The sequence below is a fragment of the Rosa rugosa genome, chromosome 7, assembly GCF_958449725.1.
Source record: "Rosa rugosa chromosome 7, drRosRugo1.1, whole genome shotgun sequence".
Taxonomy (NCBI): Eukaryota; Viridiplantae; Streptophyta; class Magnoliopsida; order Rosales; family Rosaceae; genus Rosa; species Rosa rugosa.
The window spans coordinates 14,145,269-14,162,907 of record NC_084826.1 but is presented as its reverse complement, the minus strand read 5'-3'; the positions used below and the strand labels follow the sequence as shown (position 1 = coordinate 14,162,907).

General features: G+C 46.9%; 1 long non-coding RNA gene across 2 annotated transcripts; it reads right to left on the bottom strand.

Moving 5' to 3' along the window:
* Nucleotides 1-877: 877 nt before the first annotated feature.
* LOC133721773 (uncharacterized) lies at nt 878-3,841 on the bottom strand. Of its 2 annotated transcripts, XR_009852330.1 has the most exons (4): nt 3,275-3,841; nt 2,072-3,061; nt 1,893-1,957; nt 878-1,772 (listed from the first exon to the last, which is right to left on the bottom strand). It is a non-coding gene; the product is annotated as an uncharacterized LOC133721773 (long non-coding RNA). The 2 variants fall into 2 exon arrangements; XR_009852329.1 differs by lacking the exon at nt 2,072-3,061.
* Between the last annotated feature and the right edge of the window lie 13,798 nt (nt 3,842-17,639).

Sequence of the window (17,639 nt, the reverse complement as noted above, 5' to 3'; positions counted from 1 at the left end):
CACGGCACGAAGCACGACTAGGCCCGCTTAAAATGGGCCGGGCCGGCCCGTTTGCCACCTCTATTGTGGATTAAGAGTCATGTCCAACGGATATTGATAATCTCAACCTTAATTACGAGGAGCAACAAAAATCAACCATGAAATTAATATTGAATTTTTAATATATGGTGGGTTTAATCTCAACCTTGGTATTCTCCAGTCTGCCATAGAAAAATCAAAATCAACGTCCAATTGTGTCTACAAATAGATGGTGGAGGATCCCTTTTGGAGGCAATTTCTCATGGTAGGGTATTGATTATTGAACAAAGTGAGAAGTTGCAGATGAGAAAAAAATAAATAAATAAAGAGGAGGAGGAAGAAGAAGAAGAAATGGACTGAAATCTAAATAATTCTCAAAACTATTTGTCCAAAAACAAAAAAACAAAAAAAATTTCTCAAAAAAAATGCTAATTGAAATGAGATTTCTTAAGAAAATGATACAATGGTGTGGCACTTTATTTACCATTGTTTGTTTTATTATCCTCATTAAATGACGTGGCACATTATCAACCTTTAGATGAGTTTTACTAATTATAGCAAAAATTTAAACTCAATTTATTCAAATAGGTAAAATCTTTTTATATGATTCTATTCGAAAGCCTAAACCTTCCAAGTATTGATTATAGAGGTTGGCTCATTTGAAGCTTGACCTTGATCTAATGCAAGGTGCGCTTTGTGAACCCTCGTTATTGGTTTGTTACACTGTCTTAAAACTTTGAAAATAGAGGAATTCTGAGGTAAACTGATATATATATATATAACTATATAAGATATGAATCTTAAGAGGTAATCAAATCTCCACAACGCGCCTTACATTTTAATTCTAATATGATTGAGTTTCCTAAAAGCACAAGGAGAAAATAATTGAGTTTTCTTTTCACAAGTCCTCAATAATGCGAACAAACTTACAATATTTATGCACAAAAATTCATTTAAATCAGCAATTGTAAAATAAACTCTTCTAGATTAGCAAATTCCTATTATATCAGTATCAATTCTGTGGTGATACTCAAACCAAAAAGAAGGATGAAGCTCAACTTCATATTGGGTAACTAACCATTGAAACCCAAACCAAACATACATATTTTATAGCAGATGTGGCGATTTGCCTCCCATCTAAAATAAGACTAATTGAATGAAATTTCCTTTCTAAACTTATATGTCCAGCAAAGTGTATGAACCATACAGATTGAGAATCATGAACTGATAAAGCATGGAAGATTGGCTCCACCTCAATACATGAATCAACAATTACATGCCATGGCCTCATAGGCAGTGAATAGCTTACAATTGCAAACCTTCCTGCCCCAAGTGTGAAATGCTAATATTGCATTTTCCCCTTCTTTTCAGACCCAGCATTTCTTGCAAACAAAGTATAAAATGAAGAAAGAGCAAACAAACAGTTTGAAAGGAAAATGCATAAAACTATGGGAATTAAAACAACAACATGTACTCCAAATTTATCGTACTATATAAACTGGTTAAAACATGGAAAATAAATTTGAGTTTTTTCTGTTCTTCTCAACATCATTCCACACATTTATAAAGGCAGACAATTGCAACTCCTTTTTCTGTAGTTTCTAGAGGATTAACTTCCGGTTCTGTTCTACTGTGTTAACTTCACAAATTCTTACCAACAAGTTAGCAAAATTCAAACTGCTAATCCATATCCAAAATTAAAGCCTTCCCCGATGAAGCTTTTTCTGACGCTCCCTTTCCTGATGCTTTGCTGCCTGAGAATTAAAGATGACAACATGCAACAAGGAAAACAAAAACACACTTGAATATGATAGATACAGATAAGAGTTCAATAGTAAATCTAGCAAATATCTCTCATTAAATAGCGAACGTACCTCAGTTTGAAATATAAAGAGCAAGGGATATAGCTCCCCAAAGACACAAGAAACAGATTATCCTCCTACAAGTATGACATAAGAGCATCTCGATCAGCTAGAGAAAAGACAATTCAGATGTTGAAAGAAAAGAAAAGTAGGGTGTAAATAAATGAGAAAGAAATCACTTGGTTAGATACCTTACTGTGGTAAGAAGCTCACAAATAACAGCAATCCAAAACAATACAGCAGATTTGTGCAATAGGTCACTTTGGTCAAAACTAATGATGGAAAGATAGCAGATTTTCCATTACCAGTAAAGAGAATAATTTAGGGAATAGAAGTATCTTGCAGAATCAATTATGCCAGTTTGCTTTAAAATCAATAAAACTTTCTCTTACCATACCCCAATTTGTGGTACCATCACCTATCACTCTGTCATTACCACAAATACATCACTCTCACTTATTCAATTTACAAGATCCCTCCCTATCCTAGCCAAAGTGTCAAACCATTACTCAGGTCCCTACTTTGTGCCTGAGACCGACTCTTCACACATGTTTATCATTTCCAATCATATTCTTGGAATTCCACACCAAAGGAGACCCTTCCTTAGCTGTTTCCAAACAAATCCAACTAGTATACTGGACCACAACGCTCTCTAAACCCTTTCTAAATCCAATGACATTAATTTCAGTTGGTTGCATCCAACAGCAATCTAGTCCTGGAGCCTAGCAGCAATAACCTTCACATCCTTTTCAGTCTAAACCCCCTCTTCTGATATAGCATACCTTAACTCAAGAATCTTTTCCGTCAATCCTTGCTTGCTTGCTCTCCACAAAACCAAAAGTTTAATCAAACATCCTACGCCTCAATACTATTAATCAAACCATGCATACATCCTGACATTCACATGAAGATCTTTCTCTTCAGGAAATGGATACGCCTCCATTCTATCATACTGATGAACAGTAAGAGGAAAAAACCACAACCTGACCACCTACTTCCCACAAAATCCTCTGCTCTCCCTTAACACATCAGAAACCAGTGCTAACAGACACAAGAAGCATCAAACCCAAAAACAAATGCTAACGAAAACTCGTATTGAGGATAGAACCAACAGGCACCATCATGCATACCCTGTGACAATGCCACTTTCCGGATATAGTCATCGAAACGAACACCACACACTTCCAAACCCAATTTTCGTGCAAAATAAAACACCCAACATCAGTGACTGAGATGGTCCTATTTGCATTCTCATATATATGGCTAAAATTCAATATGCATGACACAGCTAAATCCCCAATACTACCATACAGCCAATTCAACCAAAATTTCACACCAAAGAGAAAGATGGCAAGTTTACATAAGCAAATCATGAAATAAGTAACATAACCAACCTTGAGTTGCGGATCATCAGTGGCATGTTGATTATGTAAATCAGTAGCACGTTGACTATGTAATAGGCAAAGATGAGGATATTCCGGAGAATGTCAAACATGAGTATCAAATTGGTGACGCCCCAAATCCGGGCGAGTTCCCTCTGCAGAGGTGTCCCGCCCATAAGTTGGGGAATGCGAGGAGTCCAGAAGAAAGTGAACATGAGGAGATAAGCACACGCTAGAATCCTCAGCACCGCCGCCACCTGCGGCATGCTTCAACCGGAGGAGGCGGCGGCTCTGAGTCTCGCTAGGGGTTTTCGAGAGGGGAGAGTTGGAATTGGCTTTTGGGTCCGGGGACTCTAATTACGTGGAAATGAAGAAACAGGTTATTATGCACTGCATTCTGGACACTTCTACATTCTAATTCATAATCAGGGATGGATAATTAGATGTTTTTGGTGGATTTAATCCTTGGTTTTCTCCAAACTGCCATAGCGAAATATTGAAATCAAAATTCTGGCAATTTGGATTTCTCATGGTGTGTCTCTGGATAGAGTGAGGAGCTGCAGATGACAGAAAATAAAAGACAGACGAAGAAAAGAAAATGAAAAAAAAAAATATGAGAGGAATTAAAAAGAAATTTTCATTTTTTTAATTGTGTTAATTGGGAGTTTAATTTATATTTTCATTTTTTTTAATAGATTTAATTTATATTTTCTATCAAAAAGAAATTAAAGTTTATTAGAATGGGTTTTCTTAAGTGTTGTTGTTGTGACACTTTATTATCTATTTATTTATTTATCACGTGTCACATTATCCACCTTTGTTATCCCAATAAGATATATATCAGCACTATCACCCTATCTGTTTATTTTGTGCAGTGAAGGTTTATCAGCACTCATCTCACAAGCAATATAGAACCAAGTCATTCAAGGGCTTAAAATGTGCCCTCAAGCCCCTATCCTACACCATCTTTTTTTGGCAAATGATAGTACACTCTTTGGCTCAGCCACCAATGAGGAATGTGTGCATTACAAGAGAATCCTTGACATTTATGAAAGAGCCTCAGGATAGAAGGTGAATTTTCAGAAAAGCAGTGTGGTTTTCAGCAACAATGTCAATGAAGGTAAACAACAAGAATTGGCAAATATTCAATGTTAACAGGAGCATGATAAGTATTTGGGATTACCTATGAAAGGAGGAAGATCCAAGTCTACTATTTTTGCCTACATAAAGGAGAAGCTCACAAAGAAACTAGCGAATTGGAAGGCAAAAATCCTAAGAGCAGCAGGGAAGGAGATTCTCATCAAAACAGTGGCCCAAACCATGCCACTGTATACCATGAACTGCTATCTGCTACCAAAAAGCCTCTGTGATGACATTCACCAATTATGTGCTTCATTCTTCTAGAGAGACACTGATGACAAAAAGAAAATTCATTGGAGTAGTTGGGAGAAGTTATGTCTGATAAAAGATGAAGGTGGAATGGGTTTTAAAAATGTGTATGCCTACAACCTTGTCATGCTAGCCAAACAAGGGTGGAGGCTGATTTCTACTCCAAACTCTCTGATTGCAAGCCTTTACAAAGCCAGGTACTATCCTAATAATTCATTTTGGGATGCAGAGTTAGGCGATTCACCATCCTTTTCTTGGAGGAGCATTCTTCAAGGAAGGCCGGTACTAAAAGCGGGTGTCCAATGGTGCATTGGTGATGGGACACAAGTTAACATTTGGAATGATAGGTGGATTCCAAGCTGCCAACAATATTTAATTCATAAGCCACCTGACTGTGTTTTTGAATGGGTTTCTAACCTCATTGATCATAGTACAACGGCAGTGGCTACCGGCTGCAATCTATGCTATTTTTCCACGTGACATTGCTAAAAAAATACTATGCATTCCTCTGAGTCACTGAACTATAGCTGACAAACTCTGTTGGAGTCCTGAAAAAAAAAAAAAAAAAAAAAAAAAAAAAAAAGCTTTTTCTTAGTCAAGATAGCCTATTGGATTGCCAGAACAAAAGTGTTGGCAAATAGTCTTGCTTCCCCGTCCCATGCATGGCAATATATATCAGGCTTTGTGGAAACGCATTAATTTGGAAACTTAACTTCCCAAGAAAGGTTCGAATATGCATTTGGAGAGCTTGCTCGGACTTACTACCTACAAGAACCAAGTTGTCCACAAAAGGTTATAAGGGTGATATGCATTGCCTCCTATGCCCTCATCCTTTTGAAGATATTGCTCATGTTCTATGCAAATGCCCGACTGCGGTAGAGACACTAACTGCAACACCTTTTCGCTTAAAGAGTAGTCTGCTCCCTAACATTGACCTTAAAGAGTGGCTGCTAGACCATGCTTTGCACCTAAAACGTACAAGATTTGTTTGATAAGCTTCTGATGGTACTGTGGGCATTATGGCAGAACATAAATAAGATGCTTTGGGAAGGCAAATGTCAATCTGCAAAAGACTTGTCCCTAGCTTCGTTGGCATGGCTGGAAGAATTTGGTCGAGCTACAAAGACTGAGAAACTGTCTGTACCGAAACAGAAGCAACATTGGAAACCAACAACTCCAGGGCGTTGGAAATTAAATGTGGATGGTAGTTTTTTGTATCAGATAACTCATGGTGGAACTGGGGGAATATTGAGAGATGATGCAGGAAACTTTCGAGCTGCATTTGCAGGCCCTGTACACTTAGTTGCCTTGGCCAAACAGGTGGAATTATGTGCTATTGCTGCAGGGCTACACCATCTGAAATAGTTGCAAATCAGCAATGTTGTCATTGAGATAGACTGCTTAGAAGCTATTCAAGAAATAGCCGAAACGAGCTTCACTCATATTGCGACTGAAGAACTTATCGACAACATTCGAACTGAGTTGCTTTCTTTGCCTAATGTTTCATTGCAGCACAGACCTAGAGGTTGTAATAGAGTAGCACATTGTTTAGCTAATTTTGCCTATGAGGCTAGCACTAGCTCCACTTGGCTTAATCACCCTCCAAACTTCGTTCTGGACCTGATTAAGTTTGATTGTAAGAATATGGGATAATCTCCCTCCTATCAATATATGTTCCTTTGATTAAAAAAAAAAAATATATATATATATATATATATATAGGATTTTTCTCAGGTGCGGACGTCCGTACCGAACTTTCGGTACGGATTTCCTGTTTTCGACCACTTTCCGGCCACATTTTTACATCTTAATCGTTCAGGTTTTAGGTCCTAATGTATAGATCACCTCTGCAAAATTTCAGCCAATTTGGTGATCGTTAAGACATCTAAAACTGCAATTTACACGAACGGACCGAATCTGTCGAACTGGAACCGTTCGTATTTTTAATGGTAAATTGCAGTATTGGATGCCTTAACGATCACCAAATTGGCTGAAATTTTGCAGAGGTGATCTATACATTAGGACCTAAAAACTGAACGGTTAAGATGTGAAAATGTGATCGGAAAGTGAGGGAAAACGGGAAATCTGTACCGTCCGCACCGTAGCCGGACTGTATATATGTATATATATATATATATATATATATATATATATATATATATATATATATATAATCATTCTCAGGTGCGGATATCCGCACCTAAGAAAAAATGTGCGGATTTCCATTTTTGCCCACTTTCCGATCACATTTTCACATCTTAGCCGTTCAGTTTTTAGGTCCTAATGTATTGATCATCTCTACAAATTTTCAGCCAAATTGGTGATAAAGGCATCCAAAACTGCAATTTACACGAACGGACCGAATCTGTCGAACCGGAACCGTTCGTGTACATTGTTGTAAATTGCAGTTTTTGATGCCTTAACGATCACCAATTTGGCTGAAATTTTGCAGAGGTGATCTATACATTAGGACCTAAAAACTAAATGGTTGAGATGTGAAAATATGATCGGAAAGTGGGTCAAAACTGGAAATCCGCACCAATGAAAAACTGCGGACGTCCGCAGTGGAGAAGGCTTGTATGTATGTATATATATATATATATATATATATATATATATCCTGGTTCTCCTATGGGATCATATTAAGCGGGAAAGCGCTAGTGTTGTAACTGCAATGCAATAGCATTCCTAACTTTGTGCAGCACATTAGCTTATTCTTACTCAAATTGTGAATTTATCTCTATTTATATATAGATAACTCGTTTCTTATTAAAGTGAATTCATATAGAAAGTAAGAAAACAATGAACAAGCAGATGGTATGGAAACCCTAGCCCCTACATAGTCTTGTTCACCGCCTTATTCCAGTTCCAGCGGGAAGAATCATTCCACTTGGCGTATGTGTTCAGTTCGTGGATCATGAGCAAGGGATGGGTTGCTAAGACGTCTTGGGGTGTCATTTTTCCCAATAAGATCCTTTTATTGTGGAATTATATTTTAGAGTATCTAATGTCGAGATCCAATCAATTGTCTCAAAGATATTCATGGTTGGATTGATATTGGACTCTCCTCCTGTTATGTGAGCTACCCAACTGACTAGTTGTTCCTTTATCAAATATGTGCACGGGTTCCCCACTTTTTGTGTTCTTGAGATATATGGTTGGAGTCTTCACTACTACAGAAAATAGGTTTAAGGACTGTACCTACATGTACGTTGCAAAGCATAATTAGCTATAATCAGACACACTCATCGTACCGCCAGAGGTACCAACTATCATCAAATGAGTAACCCACAGATAGGCAGCCAGGCGGGCCACGGCCGGAGCACAAGGGTTCCCCAGGATCACCGCTGACGCGCCGCCACGCACTCTGCCAAGACGGCATCAGAAGCTACTGAAACTGGGAACTGAAGCACATCAGTCCCACATCGAAAACAAGGAGAAGATCAGACCTCTCCTCACCTATAAAAGGTCCTCTCTTCTCCCTTCATTAAATTACGCATTAACTCTCATTTATTACTATGCTGCCTATATATATCAACTGACTTAGGCATCGGAGAAGTGAAGACCGCCCAGCGCGGTCTCCCTCTGACGCCCTGCCTTTCATTTGGCAGCTAGCAGGAATCACCAAGTATACAGAGTAGCGGTCCGCCCGCCGGACCCGCGTTAAACGAAGGCTTGGCTACCGCCAGACTTTGAGCATTAACATTGGCGCCGTCTGTGGGAATCCTTGAACAAGAGGTCATCCCATCACAACTACCATGACTAGCGGTAGCGGGGGAAACGCCCATGAGCAGGCAGACCAGTCCGCCATCCCCCAACTATCCAATCCAGCGGTAGGTGTTAACCGCGCACTATTCAACACCCCAACTAACCATTGCGGTGAGACGGATCCAGGCAGCAGCCGCCCACCAGGCCAGGACCTCGCCGCCATGTACGAGTTGGCACTGGCAGACCTTCATAAGGCAAACAGAGAACGTGAAGAGGAGCGCAGAGAGAAGACCGAGGCCCAAAAGCAGGTGGCTGCGCTGATGTCACGTTTTGATGACCTGAAAAGGACGTTAGAAAGAACCGCCAACCCGGTACAAAGCGAGCATTCGCATAGTACAAGGCGTAGTCATCCCAACGCTGGTGCATTGGGACCGGAACCAGTTGTACAGATGCAGGTCCCGCTGGACCCCCCTGAACTACTGGGGATGGGACCACCGCCCATTCCCCAACTCATGTTGGAGCAGGAAGCAGAGTCGGTACCACGCACCAACCGCTCGGAAATTAGGGCAAGAACTGAGGGTGGTCCGCCTGCGCCAAGGCATAGGCAGACCCAGCGGAGTACATGTGCCGGACCCGCTGGCGACGCAACAGCCCAAATTCTGGAGAGGATGCAGCAGTTGGAACAAAGGCTGGTCCGGGCGGAGTCGGGCGCCGCGCCATCAACTCAAAGTCCACTTTTCACGTCCAGACCAGGGCCCTTCACCGCTGCAATCCTACAGGCTATCAGGCCTGCGTACGCAAAAACTCCGAAAATGTCGCATTACAGCGGTACAACCGACCCCTTCGTCCATATGGACACCTTCAAGAAGGTCACCAACAACAAGGGATTTGACGACCCCACTCTGTGCCACTTGTTCAGCGAAACACTGGACGGGGAGGCAATGAATTGGTTCTTCGAATGTCCGCCAGGATCCATCGACTCATTCAACGCACTGTCACATACCTTCCTCTCCCGGTTCATCTTACTGTCCGCCGGACATCATAACACGAGTCAGCTGTTCAGCGTCAAACAGGGAGAGAATGAGTCACTCAAGGCATTCGTCACAAGGTGGCGAGCGGCGGCATCTCAGTGCCGCGATCTGGACAAATCGATGGCATCGGCGGCCTTCAAGCAAGGACTCCTCAAAGGGCCGTTCCTCTATCACCTCAACTACAATCATCCAAATGCGGCATATGACCATATCATGAGTGAGGCGGTCATTCACGCCCAGGCGGAATTCATTACATATGGAGAAGTCCCACCGCCACCGGTAACGCCAGCAAAGGCCACACAGCCTACCTCCAGTCATGAAACCGTTAATAAGGCACCCGCCGCATCACCAACTGACAAGAAGAGGGAATGGCCACAGGGTCACTACCAGAACAAGCGGCAGAAGGATCAATACCACAAGGGAAACCGCCCAACCCAGGAAGATAACCGCAACAGGCAAACGGAGTCTTCTCAACGGTATGCAGTGTTCACGGTCCTCACAACCTCGTACGAGGAAATATACAATCAGTGCAAGGATCAGATCCCGCCACCTCCTCCAGCAAAATACCCAAAGACAGGCAAACCCAAAAACACCGGCAGATGGTGCAAATACCACGAGGACAGCGGCCACAATACCAACAGCTGCAACGCACTCAAGACGGCAATTGAGACCTTGTACCGTGAAGGCAAGATGGAACAGTTCAAGGTACGCCAACCGCCACCAGTGATCGCCAACGTAGAGACGTTGGGCCGCATCAACACAATCGACGGCGGTGCTCCAATCACGGGCTTGTCTCACAGAGCCAGGAAGCGTTACGCACGCGTTAATCACCCAAAGGAAGTTTGCAATATCCATTACGAGAGATCCGCCAAGGTCCCAAAGATTGGTTGGGAACCTATCACATTCTCTGAGGAGGAAGAGCGCGGGGTGCACCTACCCCATGATGACCCCTTCTTGGTCGACGCCATTCTTGGTAGGTTCTCAGTGGGGAGAATATTGGTAGATAGCGGGTCCGCTGTCAACGTCATATTCAGCGGTTGCTACAGCCATCTCAAGCGGAATAACAAGTTGCTCCAGGATCATGAGCCACTGCTCAGCTTCTCTGGTGACGTCACACAGCCGCTTGGTTCTGACTACATGCGGTTGACTATTGGCACTAGTCCGTGTGTGGCGGAGGTACATACAGAATTTATAATCGTTGATTGTCTCAGCTCATATAATGCCATCCTCGGACGACCGGCGCTCAACAAGCTTAAGTGCATTATCGCCGGGTACATGCTTCTCCTGAAGTTCCCCACACCTAACGGCACTGGCAGTGCGAGGGGAAGCCAGCAGTTGGCACGCGAGTGTTATTCAACGACTATGGCACGGTCAACGCGCCGCCATGATGTCCTAACGGTAGGAAACCAGGCACCGCCACCAAATATCTTCGAGGACCCTAGGGATGAGGAGAAGAAGTATGTAAGGAAGGAGCCGGTCAACCCGGACACATCCTTGAAGGTTGTCTGTATCTCGGACGAGCACCCTGAGCGGACTGTCCGTATAGGCGCCCAACTAGATCCAGAAGTAGAGGCAGAACTCATTCAATTCCTACGTCATAACGCCTCCGTCTTTGCATGGTCCTACGCGGACATGCCAGGTATCTCCCCTGAGATTATCACTCATAAACTGACCATCAAACCCTCTTTTTATCCCATCAAGCAGAAGCGGAGGGCCTTCGATGAAGAAAAATACCAGGCAATCGGAGAAGAGGTCGCCAAACTCCAGGACATTGGATTCATCCGCCAAGTCATCTATCCCCAGTGGATCTCAAATTTGGTGATGGTCAAAAAGCCCAGCGGCAAGTGGCGGATGTGTGTTGACTTCAAAAACCTCAACAAGGCATGCCCAAAGGATAGTTTCCCGCTACCCCGTATCGATCAGCTGGTCGATTCCACCGCTGGACATGAGATCCTCAGCATGATGGACGCTTTCTCCGGATACAATCAGATCAAAATGCACCCCAGCGACCAGGAATGCACAACCTTCACCACCGACAAAGGCCTCTACTGCTACAATGTCATGCCTTTCGGTCTGAAGAACGCCGGTGCCACTTACCAGCGGTTGATGAACGCCATGTTCGCGGAGCATCTGGGAAAAATCATCGAGGTCTACGTGGACGACATGCTAGTTAAGAGCATAAAGGCCGGCGGACATGTGGCAAACCTCAGGATCATAGTAACCATTCTCTTGGCCTATGGTATGCGCCTCAACCCGGAAAAATGTTTCTTTGCGGTCACCGCTAGCAAATTCCTGGGATACATTGTCAGCGAGCGGGGCATCGAGGCTAACCCAGACAAGGTCCAGGCCATCCTTGACTTGGCGGACCCAGAGTACAAGGTGCACGTTCAATGCCTCCAGGGCAAGTTAACCGCCCTTTCTCGATTCATCTCTCGACTCACTGACAAGTGTGCCCCATTCTTCAAACTCCTCAAAACAACGCACAAGAAGGTCATCGACTGGAATCTGGAATGTCAGGCGGCGTTCCAGGGCCTGAAGGAATATCTGGCGGCAGTCCCTCTCCTCTCTGTCCCTAAGGAGAAACCCTATTCATATATCTAGCGGTATCTGCATCAGCGGTAAGTTGCGCAATTGTCCGAAGGGAAGGCCAAGATGAGCTCCCGGTTTTCTACGCCGGCAGAGGCATGAACGGAGCGGAGACAAGGTATCCTCCCTTGGAACAACTGGCCCTTGCACTTATCGTTGCCGCCAGGCGCCTCCGCCAGTACTTCCAGGCCCACACGATCCATGTGTTAACAAATCAACCGCTGAGACAAGTAATGCAGAACCCTGAACACTCGGGGCGCCTCAGCAAGTGGGCCATCAAGCTCAGCGAGTTCGACATAGAATACAAACCAAGAACCGCCATAAAGGGCCAGGCAGTGGCGGACTTCATCGCTGAACTCACCGAACGTCAACCTGAACCCGGTGTAGAGATGGTACCTGGAGCGGAAGTGGTAACCGTCGGGGAGGCAGGTCCCCTCCAGTCGGATTGGAACCTACATGTGGACGGATTCGCCAGCGCCCAGGCCAGCGGCGCCGGAGTCATCCTAACAGGACCCGGGGGACTGAACGCGGAGTACGCGTTGAAATTCAACTTCAAAGCTTCAAACAATGTGGCGGAGTACGAGGCACTGATCGCCGGTCTACTTCTCGCCATTGACTCGGGGGCTGACAGCGTCAACATATTCAGCGACTCTCAATTAGTCGTTAACCAGGTCAACGACAGCTTCCAGGCAAAGGACCAGCAGCTGGCGGCATACTTGGGATATGTCAAAATGTTGCTCAAAAAGTTCAACTTTCACACCATCACACAAATTCCCAGGGAAAAGAACGCCAAGGCTGATTCCCTGGCAAGACTGGCAACCGCCCAGCCACATCAAAGTCCAGCGGACACAAAGGTGGAATGCCTTGACAAGCCAAGCATCACGAAAACCCTAGCGGAGATCTTCAACATTGAAGTCAACCCCAGCTGGATGGACGAGATCACTGCATACAAGCGCAGCGGCACACTACCAGAGGATAAGGTCAAGGCACGCCAAATTCAGCGGAGAGCAACCCGCTACAATATCCAGAATGGCAAGCTTTACCGACAGGGGTTCACTCACCCCAACCTCCGCTGTTTAACCCCGGAAGAAGGAAAGGTCGTGTTGGCAGGAATCCACGGCGGGGAGTGCGGAAACCACTCGGGCGCCAGATCCCTGGCCAATCGTACAATGCGACAGGGCTACTTTTGGCCTACGCTTGGTGAGGACGCCCGGCAGGTGTCAAGATCTTGCCACAAATGCCAGCAGTTCGCCGATCTCCCGCATGCGCCAGCTGAACCACTTTCAGTCATCATCGGTCCATGGGTCCACTCTACATGGGGCCTCGACTTAATGGGAAAATTCCCAACCGCCAAGGGACAGTTCAAGTACATCATTGTCGCTATCGACTACAACAACAAGTGGATAGAGGCAGAGCCACTGACGGCCATCACTACCGCCAAAGTCATTCACTTCCTCTGGAAAAACATTTACTGCCGCTATGGTGTCCCACACACAATCATTACAGACAACGGCACACAGTTCAACAATGAGGAGCTCATTTCGTTCACCGCCAATCTGGGCACCAGGATGAGCTTTGCCTCTGTCGCCCACCCCCAAACCAACGGCCAGGTCGAAGCGGCAAACAAGATAATCAAGAAGCTGCTAAAAAAGAAACTCGACACTGCCAAGGGCCTGTGGGCGGAAAAGCTTCCAGAAGTGCTATGGGCCATCAGAACGACTCCATCCTCCGCCACTGGTGAAACCCCCTTTTGTATGACGTTCGGAACTGAGGCCGTTCTGCCTGTCGAGGTAGCTCAACCCACCGCTCGGGTCGAATGCTACCACCCAGAGACCAACGGCGATGGCATCAACCTGGATTTGGACCTCCTAGAGGAAAAACGACACAAGGCCCATTTGCAAAACCTGCAAAACAAACAACGAGTTTCGCGTTTCTACAACGCCAGAGTCAAGGCCCGCAACCTCCAACTGGGGGACTGGGTAATGAAGGAAGTCATTCCAGCACCAACAAAACTCCGCCCAACTTGGGAAGGTCCATATAAAATAGTAGAAGTCGTTAGCCCAGGCACCTTCTACTTAATGGACAAGGATGGAGTCACTACGACCCACCCTTGGAATACCGAACACCTTCGGTATTACTACAAATAGTCATGTCGCTACCCAGGAGCATCTTGACTTAGCTAAATTTTTGTTCAATATTTAGCTAAGGGAAGCTACCCAACGGGTACATCCCCACTTTTGTTAAACTGACCAGTCAGTTATCAATGAAACGAGGAATTATTCAAACCATTGTTACCAAGTCTAGCACTGAGGGCAGCTGGCAACGCCGGCAATCGTCAGCGGACCTCGTCCGCTACGTTGTGCACTTGGACCAATCTTAATTCCTTTAATTTTTCATTGATTGCAAAAGAACATCCTAAGTCAAAACTCTAGCGGTATAGACATGTCATCACACAACGTCAAAAATTCCATATTTCATATATTCAGGGCTGGGACTCCCCACCCAAAAATTGTTCATTACATTCAAAAAAAAAAAAACAACACAACAAAAGTACATATATTTTCAGCCTCAGCGGCTACACAGTCAAAACAGGGCACGTCCGGCATGTCAGGGGTTGGCCTCGGCGTCGCCTACTTCGGCCTGCGACGGCTGTTCACGGCTTGCTTGGTCGGTCCCTCGAGCGGTGGGACTTGGCGTCTCAATGGTCCCATCCGCCGGAGTCTGATACCCACTGCCTGAGCTGCCACATCCTGCTGGGGGACTGGGTACTGGCGGGGGTCTCTTCGTCGGCGCTGCATTTTTTGCCTGCGGCGCCTTGGGCAGGGACGCCTTGGCCCAATCAATGGCACCCTTCGCTCGCAACATCTCGACATTCGCCAGGGCGCTGGCCTTCGCCGCTTCATTCAGCGCGTTTTTGTATTCCGCGCTCTGCTTGAAATTCTCCACAGCGGCGGCGGCGGCTCGGCTTCCATCATCCCTCAGCCGGGTCAGCTCACCCTCCAGTCTCTTCACTTCCCCTTGCCTGGCGGCAGACTCCCGCTGCAGGATGTCAATTTTCTTCTCCATGGCGGTCACACGCTCTTGCAGCAAGGCCTTGTCTTGCTCCAGCTGGGAGACTTGATCATTTCGTTCTATGTCCCGCTGGATGGCGACGTCTAGCTTGCCTCGAGCGTCCGCCGCGTCACAGTCTGCCTTCATCAGGCGTCGCTCCACATCTGCCAGCCTGTCCTTGGCTTCCCCCAGCTCCCTCTTAAGCCTCTTAACCTCCTCCCGGAGCTGACCCTCAATTCGAGGTTGCTTGGGCGCCGCCAAGAACATTTCGTTCAGCCCCACCGCCAGATGCCCAAAGGCTGAGCTAAAGGGCGACTGCTCGATCGCCGTTGGCCGCGTCATCCCTGCCAGACCGCCGAACCCCAACCGCTCGTACAAATGGTAGAGAAACTCCCGCTCGCTGTCGGTCATGAACTCGGTGAAGGCAGCGAACGAGTCCAGATCGCTCACGGGCATTTCTCTCTCGGCCGTCACAGGAGCCTTCGACGGGCCTTGTCGGCTCTTCTTTTGCCTGTGGACCTCGAGGGTCTCGTCATCATCCTCCTCCTCCCCGCCTGAGTCACACTGGCGCCGCTTCCGCAGAATCCCCCGTGCATCTCCAGTGGGCGCAGCCCTGGACCCCATCGGCGGTTGTCTCCCCACCGCAGTCGCGGCAGCCCCCGCCGGCGCCAGAACTCTTTCTTTCTGCGGCCCACGTCGAGTGCCAACCGCTCTTTCCTTCTGCGGCACGGTAGAGGATCCCTTTTTCCCCCCACCCGCTTGTCCATCCGCCTGCACGCTGGGCAGACCGTCGGCCCCTAGGTGCGAGTGGTGCGGCATGGGCAGCGTCACCGCAACCTCGGATGCGCTCACCTCCAGCGTCTCCGGATTCACAACTGTCATCTGGGCCGCCTCGCCTGAAGCATACATTGTCTCCAGGAAGTTGTCTATCTCCGCACGGTCCATGGCTTTGTCAAAGGCGTCACGGCTCGCTTTGTTGCCTGGCGGAGTCTCTGAGAACATGCAAACACTTGTCAGCTTTAACCAAGTTATCAAGAGATACAATGTGGCGGAGGCCTCTTACCAATGGCGCGCGTTAGCTGCTGATCGACCAACAGCTCCCAGCCGGTGAGGAGACGGAAGTCCAGCAAATTGCGGTTCTTCCAACAACCTTTGATACGCGCAACCTGGCACTCTTCCTCCCGCGTCAGATTGTAACGCAGGCCCGCTGTAAAACAACAGACAAGGTGTTAGTCAAACGATTGCAACGTATACCATAAACCGCCAGCTATGTTCAGCGGAGATCGACGGACAACCTCGGATTGGCTGAAACTCCGACTTAATCCTAAATGTCGGCTCCCCCTGGTTGGACTCCGCTTGATACTCCCACCCCGTCGTGGCCACGCAAAACGTCCCCCGCCAGTAGGACATCGAATCCCTCAAATTCTTTATCAGCTTGGGCGCTCCCTGCCGGCGGCTCAAATTTACTTGCCCCCTACACCCTTGGCGATTAATGTACACCAGTTCGTAGAAGTGCAAAACCTCTGCCACCGTCGGCCCCTCGCACCCGGATAGCCGCCACAAGGAGTTCATTGCCAGCATCAACCGCCACATGTTGGGACAGATCTGCCCAAAAGCGACGCCGAACTCACACACCAGGATCTGAAGGTTGGGCACTAGCGGCAACGTCACTCCTTGGCGGAATATTGCCTCGTGAACGGCGGCGAACCCCGCTGGAAGAATTGAGGCCTTTTCGTCCGCAGTCGGTTGGCGCAGCTTCACCACTCCCGGCAGTCATCCGCCCTCCCGCCTCGTCAACGGGGGTCCCATCCGGGAGCACCCACGCCGACTCTGTTTCCTCCCCCGTCACGTTTCCCCCGTCAGCAGAACCACTGGCGGCACTATTACTTGCTAGCCGCTCCTCACTCCTCTCCCGCGCAGCAGCTTCCTCACCCGCCCTAGAACTCTCCGGACGCAACGTACGGCCCATGACAATTTCCCAGGGTATGGTTTGCAGCGGCTCGATGTCTAACGGCTCTGGCAGTGAGGTTCCTGCACGGGCAGACGGACGCAACGAGTCAATAAAAACCCTATCCGCCGCACTGATTGACACGTCAGACCCGGAGTCCTCACTGCTCGAGATCTCTACGACGTTGGCCATCCCAAAAACCCTAAAACCCAAATCAGTTAGCCCACAGAAGGATCTAACCTATCCCTATATCAGCCATAGCAAAGCACCACGAACAGCTACCCAGAAAATACCAAAACATGAACAAACCCCCCCCCCCCTCAACCCAGATTCAACCATCTAGCAAAACCCTAACTATCAACTCTCTGTCAAAGCATCGTAACCTACCTCAAATCTCATCTTACACCCCCGACGAGCATCAAGAAACCCAGTTCACACACCAATCCCAGACACAAATACCAAACCCACAATTCGACAACAACACAAAACCGAAGAGAAGGATAACCAGAACACTAACCTGTCGTTAACTCGCCGGCGTACTGATGCTCGCTATGCCCCGACGACGGAAATTTTCGTCTCTTCGACCACGAGAACTCCACCAACTCACGGCACTCTCTCTGCAAATCTCGGCTGGGCAGAGCTTGAAGACGACAAACAGTTCGAA